We start from the raw sequence: 9923 nt of genomic DNA on the forward strand, positions 1-9923 counted from the left end.
CCCCTGACCTCAGCCGGGCCCCCTGACCTCAGCCGGACCCCTGACCTCAGCCGGACCCCTGACCTCAGCCGGGCCCCCTGACCTCAGCCGGGCCCCCTGACCTCAGCCGGACCCCCAGACCTCAGCCGGCCCACGCCCACCTCAGCCCGGACCCCAGACCTCAGCCAGACCTCAGCCGGCCCCCAGACCTCAGCCGCACCCCCCAGACCTCAGCCAGGACCCCAGACCTCAGCCAGGAACCCCAGACCTCAGCCAGGAACCCCAGACCTCAGCCGGCCCACGCCCACCTCAGCCAGGACCCCAGACCTCAGCCGAGCCCCCTGACCTCAGCCGGACCCCAGACCGCAGCCGGACCCCTGACCTCAGCCAGGACCCCCTGACCTCAGTAGGACCCCCAGACCTCAGCCGGACCCCAGACCTCAGCCGGACCCCTGACCTCTGCCGGAACCCCCAGACTGCAGCCGGACCCCTGTCCCCAGCCGGACCCCTGTCCTCAGCCGGATCCCCGAGCTCAGCCGGGCCCCCTGACCTCAGCCGGACCCCAGACCTCAGCCGGACCCCCAGACCTCAGCCAGGACCCCAGACCTCAGCCGGGACCCCAGACCTCAGCCGGACCCCCAGACCTCAGCCAGGGCCCACGCCCACCTCAGCCAGGACCCCAGACCTCAGCCGGGACCCCAGACCTCAGCCGGACCCCAGACCTCAGCCGGACCCCCTGACCTCAGCCGGACCCCAGACCTCAGCCGGACCCCCTGACCTCAGCCGGCCCACGCCCACCTCAGCCAGGACCCCAGACCTCAGCCAGACCTCAGCCGGACCCCAGACCTCAGCCGGACCCCAGACCTCAGCCAGGGCCACACCGACCTCAGCCGGACCCCTGACCTCAGCCGGGCCCCCTGACCTCAGCCGGACCCCTGACCTCAGCCGGACCCCTGACCTCAGCCGGGCCCCCTGACCTCAGCCGGGCCCCCTGACCTCAGCCGGACCCCCAGACCTCAGCCGGCCCACGCCCACCTCAGCCCGGACCCCAGACCTCAGCCAGACCTCAGCCGGCCCCCAGACCTCAGCCGCACCCCCCAGACCTCAGCCAGGACCCCAGACCTCAGCCAGGAACCCCAGACCTCAGCCAGGAACCCCAGACCTCAGCCAGCCCACGCCCACCTCAGCCAGGACCCCAGACCTCAGCCGAGCCCCCTGACCTCAGCCGGACCCCAGACCGCAGCCGGACCCCCAGACCTCAGCCGGACCCCCAGACCTCAGCCGAGCCCCCTGACCTCAGCCAGGACTCCCAGACCTCAGCCAGACCCCCAGACCTCAGTAGGACCCCCAGACCTCAGCCGGACCCCAGACCTCAGCCGGACCCCTGACCTCCGCCGGACCCCCCAGACTGCAGCCGGACCCCTGTCCCCAGCCGGACCCCTGTCCTCAGCCGGATCCCCGAGCTCAGCCGGGCCCCCTGACCTCAGCCGGGACCCCAGACCTCAGCCGGACCCCCAGACCTCAGCCAGGACCCCAGACCTCAGCCGGACCCCCCAGACCTCAGCCGGACCCCAGACCTCAGCCAGGACCCCAGACCTCAGCCGGACCCCCTGACCTCAGCCGGCCCACGCCCACCTCAGCCAGGACCCCAGACCTCAGCCAGACCTTAGCCGGCCCCCAGACCTCAGCCGGCCCCCAGACCTCAGCCGGACCCCAGACCTCAGCCGGCCCCCTGACCTCAGCCGGACCCCCAGACCTCAGCCGGCCCCCAGACCTCAGCCGGACCCCTGACCTCAGCCGGACCCCAGACCTCAGCCGGACCCCTGACCTCAGCCGGACCCCAGACCTCAGCCGGCCCACGCCCACCTCAGCCGGACCCCAGACCTCAGCCGGACCCCTGACCTCAGCCGGACCCCAGACCTCAGCCGGACCCCTGACCTCAGCCGGACCCCAGACCTCAGCCGGACCCCCTGACCCCAGCCGGACCCCTGACCCCAGCCGGACCCCTGACCTCAGCCGGACCCCAGACCTCAGCCGGACCCCCTGACCCCAGCCGGACCCCCTGACCTCAGCCGGACCCCAGACCTCAGCCGGGCCCGCAGACCTCAGCCGGACCCCCTGACCCCAGCCGGACCCCTGACCCCAGCCGGACCCCTGACCCCAGCCGGACCCCAGACCCCAGCCGGACCCCCTGACCCCAGCCGGACCCCCTGACCTCAGCCGGACCCCTGACCTCAGCCGGACCCCTGACCTCAGCCGGACCCCAGACCTCAGCCGGACCCCAGACCTCAGCCGGACCCCCTGACCTCAGCCGGACCCCAGACCTCAGCCGGACCCCAGACCTCAGCCGGACCCCAGACCTCAGCCGGACCCTCAGACCTCAGCCGGACCCCTGACCTCAGCCGGACCCCAGACCTCAGCCGGACCCCCTGACCCCAGCCGGACCCCCTGACCTCAGCCGGACCCCAGACCTCAGCCGGGCCCGCAGACCTCAGCCGGACCCCCTGACCCCAGCCGGACCCCTGACCCCAGCCGGACCCCTGACCCCAGCCGGACCCCAGACCTCAGCCGGACCCCCTGACCTCAGCCGGACCCCTGACCTCAGCCGGACCCCTGACCTCAGCCGGACCCCAGACCTCAGCCGGACCCCCTGACCTCAGCCGGACCCCTGACCTCAGCCGGACCCCAGACCTCAGCCGGACCCCAGACCTCAGCCGGACCCTCAGACCTCAGCCGGACCCCTGACCTCAGCCGGACCCCAGACCTCAGCCAGGACCCCAGACCTCAGCCGGACCCCCAGACCTCAGCCAGGCCAAAGACCCCGGCCGCCCCCTCCCTGACCTCGCGGCCGAGCCCACGCTTACCTCAGAGCAGAGCCCACGCCGACCTCGCCAGCCCAGCGCTGACCTCACGCTGACCTCACGGGCCGCCGTGCTGACCTCACGCTGACCTCACGTCCTGCCCCGGCCGTTCTGCGACGCCGGAGAGCAGGCGCTGCGCATGCGCGCGGACTCCGGGTCGTAACACGGGGTCTCCGACCCCCTGGTCGCCCTCTCCGGCGGGCGAGCTCCGTGGTCTTTTCGGGGGTCTTCCCGTCCGCCCGTCCCGCTGTGGGCGACGCTGTCCTGAAGAACCCAGGGTGGCGGGAACCGGAAGTCCCCCAGAACTGGGCCCGGGGAGCCCCGTGCCCGGGGTCGGCGTCCCTGACTGGGGGTGACCAGGACGCGGGTGCTCGTCCGCGGGTGCCCGGAGCCAGAGGCTGTCCGTGCCCCCACTCCCGTGCCCCTTGCCCCGGGGTCGGCGTCCCTGACTGGGGTGACCAGGACGCGGGTGCTCGTCCGCGGGTGCACGGGGCCAGAGGCTGTCCGTGACCCCACTCCCGTGCCCCCCGTGCCCGGGGTCGGCGTCCCTGACTGGGGTGACCAGGACGCGGGTGCTCGTCCGCGGGTGCACGGGGCCAGAGGCTGTCCGTGACCCCACTCCCGTGCCCCCCGTGCCCGGGGTCGGCGTCCCTGACTGGGGGTGACCAGGACGCGGGTGCTCGTCCGCGGGTGCACGGGGCCAGAGGCTGTCCGTGCCCCCACTCCCGTGCCCCCCGTGCCCGGGGTCGGCGTCCCTGACTGGGGGTGACCAGGACGCGGGTGCTCGTCCGCGGGTGCACGGGGCCAGAGGCTGTCCGTGACCCCACTCCCGTGCCCCCCGTGCCCGGGGTCGGCGTCCCTGACTGGGGTGACCAGGACGCGGGTGCTCGTCCGCGGGTGCACGGGGCCAGAGGCTGTCCGTGCCCCCACTCCCGTGCCCCCCGTGCCCGGGGTCGGCGTCCCTGACTGGGGTGACCAGGACGCGGGTGCTCGTCCGCGGGTGCACGGGGCCAGAGGCTGTCCGTGACCCCACTCCCGTGCCCGGGGTCGGCGTCCCCGACTGGGGGTGACCAGGACGCGGGTGCTCGTCCGCGGGTGCACGGGGCCAGAGGCTGTCCGTGACCCCACTCCCAGGAGGCGCAGAGACAGAGGGTGGGGCTGGGCAGTGAGGGTCCGGGAGGATGAGGAGGGTCCGGGCCTTGGTGGCAGCCCCCGGAAGTGCACGCCTTAACACGGCTAACATGGCCGAGTGCACGCGTGTGCTGCGGCCCGTGCCGCCTCCCCTTCCTAGGAGCTCGTCCTCCGGCCCCTCTTCCGCTGGAAATGGTGGGCACGGGTGCGAAGCCTGGGGCGCGTCTGCCCCCTCCCACGCCTCTGGCAGAGCGGGGCGGTGGTCCGCAGACACTCGGCCCAGACGTGGTCTCCTGCCTCCCCCATCAGACTGTGAGCTCTGCCACAGAAGCGCGGTACACAGCTGGCGCTCAATAGCGGCACGCCGAAGGAGCGGAGGCCTCGGCCCCACTGCCCCACCACCAGCTCCTCCAGCGGATCGTCCCCTCCGCTGGCCTCTGTCCTCGAAGTCCCTGAGGCCAGGGCTTGGGACTCAGCTCTGTCCCCAGCGCAGGGAAGGTGGCTGGCGAGTGGGGGGCAGAAGACTCCAGAAGCCCCCCGGGGGGTCTCCGAGGCAGCCTCGGCCCTCCACTCTCACTCCCTGAGTGCTGTAGAATCCTCCAAGCCGAGCTCTTCTCTCCATCTTTTAAACTATTAGGATTCAGCTTTGGCAAAAATAGAACATGGGGCCGGCGCTGTGGCACAGCGGGTTAACGCCCTGGCCTGCAGCTCCGGCATCCCATATGGGCTCCGGTTCGAGCCCCGGCTGCTCCACTTCTGATCCAGCTCTTTGCTATGGCCTGGGATAGCAGCAGAGGGTGGCCCAACTCCTTGGGCCCCTGCACCCACATGGGAGACCTGGAAGAAGCTCCTGGCTCCTGGCTTTGCATTGGCACAGCTCCGGCTGTTGTGGCCATCTGGGGAGTGAACCAGCGGATGGAAGACCTCTCTCTGTCTCTACCTCTCTTTGTAACTCTGTAACAACAAAAACAAGGCTTCAAGGTCCAACATGGCTGCTGAGTTCCGGCCATGGCACCCAGGTTCCGGCCAGCAGGAAGCAAGGGGCTGTGGCCTCCCTTGAGCCATTGCCACTCACATCAGGCCGGCCAGCACCCAGTCACGTGGGCACCCAGCTGCGAGGGAGGCTGGACCAGGTCTCTGGCCTAGGGGGCTGTGGACTCAGACATCAGGGGTCCTGTTACCAAGGACGAGCACGGTGTTTCCAGTGGGGTGGCCAGCACTCTGCCACACCCTCACGCCTCCAGCCCCTCCAACCCCTAGCTTTTGTCCTTGGCCTCCCGTCCAGCCAGCACACAGGGCCCCGGCTGAGAAGCTCGTCAGGGTCGGCCCTTTGCTCTGCCTTGGCATGCCCTGCACGTCCGCAGCACGCCGGGCCCCGCGTGCAGAGGGAACTCTGCGTGTCACCAGGGTTGTCTGTCTGCCAGCAGCCAGGCTTAGCTCCGTCTGAGTCCAGGGAACAAGTTCGTTGACACCGAGCCCTGGCGCCCTGCGCTCGCCTCCGGGGCGGTGCACACCCAGGCAGGGGACGGTGGCCGCGGGGGTCAGGAAGACGCTACCCCTCCCAGAGAAGGGGTCCGGAAGGAATGCCCCGTTGGTTTGTGCAAAGGCCCCGGGGTGTGAGGAGGGGGGAGGCCCCCGTCTGGTCCAGGGAGCCTGGGAACAGAGCAGGCTGTTGGCAGCAGGGATGGTCAAATTTGCATTTTAGAAGGCGGAGCAGGGAGCAGGCAGCACAGTGGTCCCTGGGCGGCTGAGGGACCGTGGGAATGCTGACCGCCCACCTCCAGTGCCCACTGGAACCCCCAGAGGGGAGACAGCGCAGGCGGCCCCTGGCACCCCAGCGAGGGACAGGCTGGCTGCAGGCCCAGAGAGGCAGAAGTGGGCGGAGGCCCCGCTGCACAGGGGCCCTTTACCAGCCTGAGCTCCGCTCTCGCAGGGATCGGGGCTCAGCTCCTGGGCTGCGAGTGAGCTCACTGGGGCCTCCTGCACCCCGCACAGCTCATCCAGCTGCCAAGCTGGAGAAGAATCCAGGCCGGGGTCCCAGCCAGCCCATCCTGGCGGGCAAGCCTCAGTTTCCCTATCTGTAGACAGGGGTGAGCTACAGATAGTCCTGCCCCAACCGGGACTAGAACCCGGGGTGCCGGCACCACAGGTGGAGGATTAGCCAAGTGAGCCACGGCACCAGCCCTGCCTTTCAAATAAATAGAATGAATACATCTTTAAAGAAAAAATGCCGACCCTAGAGTACCTTCCAGAACCTTCCCCACCTGTCCCTGGAGGTGGGTGGGGGCTGGCACAGAGCTTCTCCTGGGCTGAGCCGGGTTCTCCTAGGTGTCAGGGTTCTGGAGAAAGCCCACATGGCCTCCCCGCCCCGCCTTGGAAATGGCCTCTAGCCACGGGGCGTCTTGGGGGCGTCCACCCTCGGAATGGGAACGACGCCACCAAGGCCACCCATGCTGGCCACGAGTGAGGGGCCTGCAAGAGCAGCTGGCCGGGCTGGACAGGGAAGTGGTCTGTCCCTTCCCAGACCCCCATACACACACTGCCCTGGCACCAGGCAGGGCCCCGGCCCCTCCCCGCCTGCCGTGGGCCTGCTGCGGGGGGGCCCTGGGGGCACGTGACAGACGTGGGAGAAGCAGCTCACCCCTCCTCTCGGGCAGCCCCCATCACCAGCGCTGACGCCCGCTCATCTCTGCTGCAGAGAAAAGGGATGCCCCCCTGGCTGGCAGCACACCTCGGGAGCCGCAGAACTTGAGAGGACGTTCGCTGCATTGAGAATTCAGCGCTGTGGCGTCCGGGGAGCCGCCCGGCCCTGTGTCTGTGCCTTGCGTTGACCTCTGTTGGCCCTGGGCCTGGCTGCATGTCTGGCTCCAGCCTGCGGAGCGAGCTGCCCCGAGACACCAAGTGAAGCCCCGTGCCCAGCCACCATCCAGGGCCAACTCCAGCCCCGGAAGAGGCCGCATCCCACCACGCAGCCCAGCCACCGCGACTGCAGGTGCGTGAGTAACACCGGGGGACGGCAGCGGGAAAGTCACCCAGCCGAGCCCAAACTCTGACCCCAGAGTGGTGAATAACTATGGTCCAATCTGCTTAAAACCACTGAGCTCTGGGGCGGTGTGTGTGTGTGACAGAAGTGGCAGCTACAGAGCTTCTACACACACCTCACTCAGTGGGCGGCACTGACACGGGGGGTGGGGTGTTCGGTTGCACTGAGTTCTCCCAGCCTTCATTTCGTCCTCTTGGAAGTGGGCTTGGTGTGCCAAGGCACGGGTGTGGCCTGTCCCCAGGGGCCCCTGCATCAGTGGTGATAATGGGTGCTGGGAGCTGTAGGAGGCGGGGCCTGTGGGGGGGTGTTAGGTCATGTAGGCGGGGTCACCACCCTGGGACCCCGGCAAGGGCCCAGAGTGGGCGAGGCCAGCCCTCCCCGCCCGGCTTCCTGCGTCTCCCCCTGATCTGTCCCTGCCACACACCTGCAGTGCTGCCACCCGCTGTGATGTGACACAGCCAGGGACCCGCGCCGGAGCCGGGGCTTTGCCTCCCGGACTCTCAGCCTCCAAACCCCCGAGCCAATAAGCCTCTTCAGAGCCCAGCCTCAGTTCTGGGGCAGCAGCAGAAGGCGAGCTAACTCAGCGGCCGATCCCATCTCGCGTGAGGATTAAGCGAGGCTCAGGCCGATGGGGTCTGCCGTGGCCTGGCCGCTGTGGGTCACAGAGGTAGCCAAACAGCCGAGGACACCAAAGCCCTGAGCAGGTGCCACGCGGGTGCTGCCACTCGGGACAGAGTTCCTGGCAGCTCCGAGGCTGCCCCTGCCGGCGGTCTGGCTGCCAGCGGCCTTCCGGACAGGTAAGGAAGCTGACTCCGGGCACGTCCATGAGGCTGCGCTCACAGCATCACGGCTGGGGCTGCCTTGGCCTGGCTCTGGGGCCCTCTGGGAGACCCTGCTGGCCGGCACCTCTTGCAGCCTGGACAGCCACAGAGCCACTGGGCCGAGTCCCCCACCGTGACTGGCCGGAGAGCCGCACTCCTGCGGCCAGGATGGCAGTGTGTCCGTGGAGCCCTGGGCAGTGGCAGGCCAAGTGGCTGCAGTGTCACCCAGCCACGTCCTAGGGGGCACCAGGAAGCCCTGGCCTCCGGCTTCCTCCCCTCCCTGCCAGTTCTCGTGAGCTCCGTAGCCACAGAACATGTGAGCCTCCTTGGACGGTCTCCACAGGCGGGGAATTCCACTGTTCCGGCCCCCTCCGTAGCATCTGGGGGCCCCCGGCCCAAGCCTGGCCGCTCTCCCAGAGGCTCCGGGTCAGGGCCTCAGCCCCACCGCCCTCCTGGCCTGGGAGACCCACCTGGGACTCCTGGGCTGGCTGGCCCCTCCAGCTGCTCCGGATGCTTCCAGACCGCCATTCTCGGGGGGCTCACGCACAGATCTGCTCGGCCCGTGTTTGGCTCACAAGCCCTACTTCCCTGGGAGGCAGGGAGGAGGGAGGCGTGGGGGAAGGAGGCGTTCTCGTGGCCTCCCGAGCCGTGGCAGGACCTCGGTCTGCACTGCTGTGGCCGTGCAGGGCAGGGTAGGGGGAGGCCACCGTCCTGCCTCCGCCACGGGTATGCTCTCTGGCATTCTCCCTTTAACCCTTGCCCTCCTGGGCTGGGGCTTTTCAGCTGCCAGACCCCAGGGGAGGGGTTGCGCCCAGGCTCCATCAGCAGAGAGCCTGCTGTGGTGTTCCAGCCTGGGGGGCCCTTCTGGGCCCAGCCTGCACCCCCTTTTACTGTTCTTCTGCAGGGTCCTGCAGGGACCCTCCTAGGAACAAAGTTTGCCCAGCAAGTATCAAGCAGTAACCGAGTGCTTTTCCTTCCGGAAGGTCAGAGACTTTGCGGCCGAGACACAGTCCCTCAACAGGGTGGCTTCGGACAACAGAGGTTCTGGGGGCCGGAGGTCCCACGTCAAGGCAGGGCTGGCTCCCCCACCCCCACCCCGCCCGAGGCCCTGGGGCAGCAGCCTCCCTCAGAGCTCCTGGTTTGTGGCTGCCTCTCGCCGGCCTCCACCTCCATCCCCTCTCGGCCTCCTTCCACTGGCACAGGGTTAGGGCCCAGGCTACCCCAGCACCACCAGAGCCCCTTCCAATGAGGCTGCAGGCCCAGGTGCCAGGCGCTGGCACCAGGTCAGTGTTTCCGTGGTGTTTGGACGTCGTCAGAGGAAAGTGCACAGCTCTGCGAGGCTTCGGGACACAGGGGGAGGAAGCCCCAGGCCCCACGCCCCTGACACAGACCCTGGGAGAGGAGGTACCACCGTGGGGGCAACGTGGGCTCTGTCTGTGGCCGTGACAACCCTGCCCATCCTCGGAGCCTCACCCTGTGGGATCCTGAGGCCGGAATCAGCCCGGGACGGGGGCAGCACCGGGCTGTCCCCTTGCTGTGCCCCTGAGGGATTGGCTGGTCCTGCCGGGCTGGGGGTGGCCACGCCCAGCAGTCACCTGGGGCAGGTGAGAGGAGTGACATCTCCAGGTACCACCTACCCCTGGACGTGGCCTTGCAGCTCCCTGCAGCTTGGAGCGTTGGGGAAGAGATGCCTGAGGCGGAACCCCCCTCCCCCAAGTTCTGACTTTGCAAATGGGGAACCCCTCCCCCCCAAGTTCTGACTTTGCAAATGGGGAATCGGAGGTCCCTGCTGGGCGAGCTCTAAGCTGTCCAGAGAAAGGAAACCACAGCTCTGCAAAGGCCTCCTGCCGCAGGCCTTGTCCCAGGAAACGAGGAGGCCCGGGTAGTCACAGGATCTGAGGACGGACCCACGGCCTGCGAGCCAGGGCCCGTCCGTCCGCCAGCCACAGCGCCCGCTGAGCAGCCCGGGGCGGGGCGGGGGAGAGCTGCTTCTCAGAGCACACGAGGTCCAGAAGGAAGGCCCCGGGGCGGTGACCAGGCAGGCAGGCCGTGAGCCGCACGCACAGCCAGGGCGGTGACCAGGCAGAG

This window comes from Lepus europaeus, chromosome 21 (genome assembly GCF_033115175.1).
Source record: "Lepus europaeus isolate LE1 chromosome 21, mLepTim1.pri, whole genome shotgun sequence".
Classification (NCBI taxonomy): Eukaryota; Metazoa; Chordata; class Mammalia; order Lagomorpha; family Leporidae; genus Lepus; species Lepus europaeus.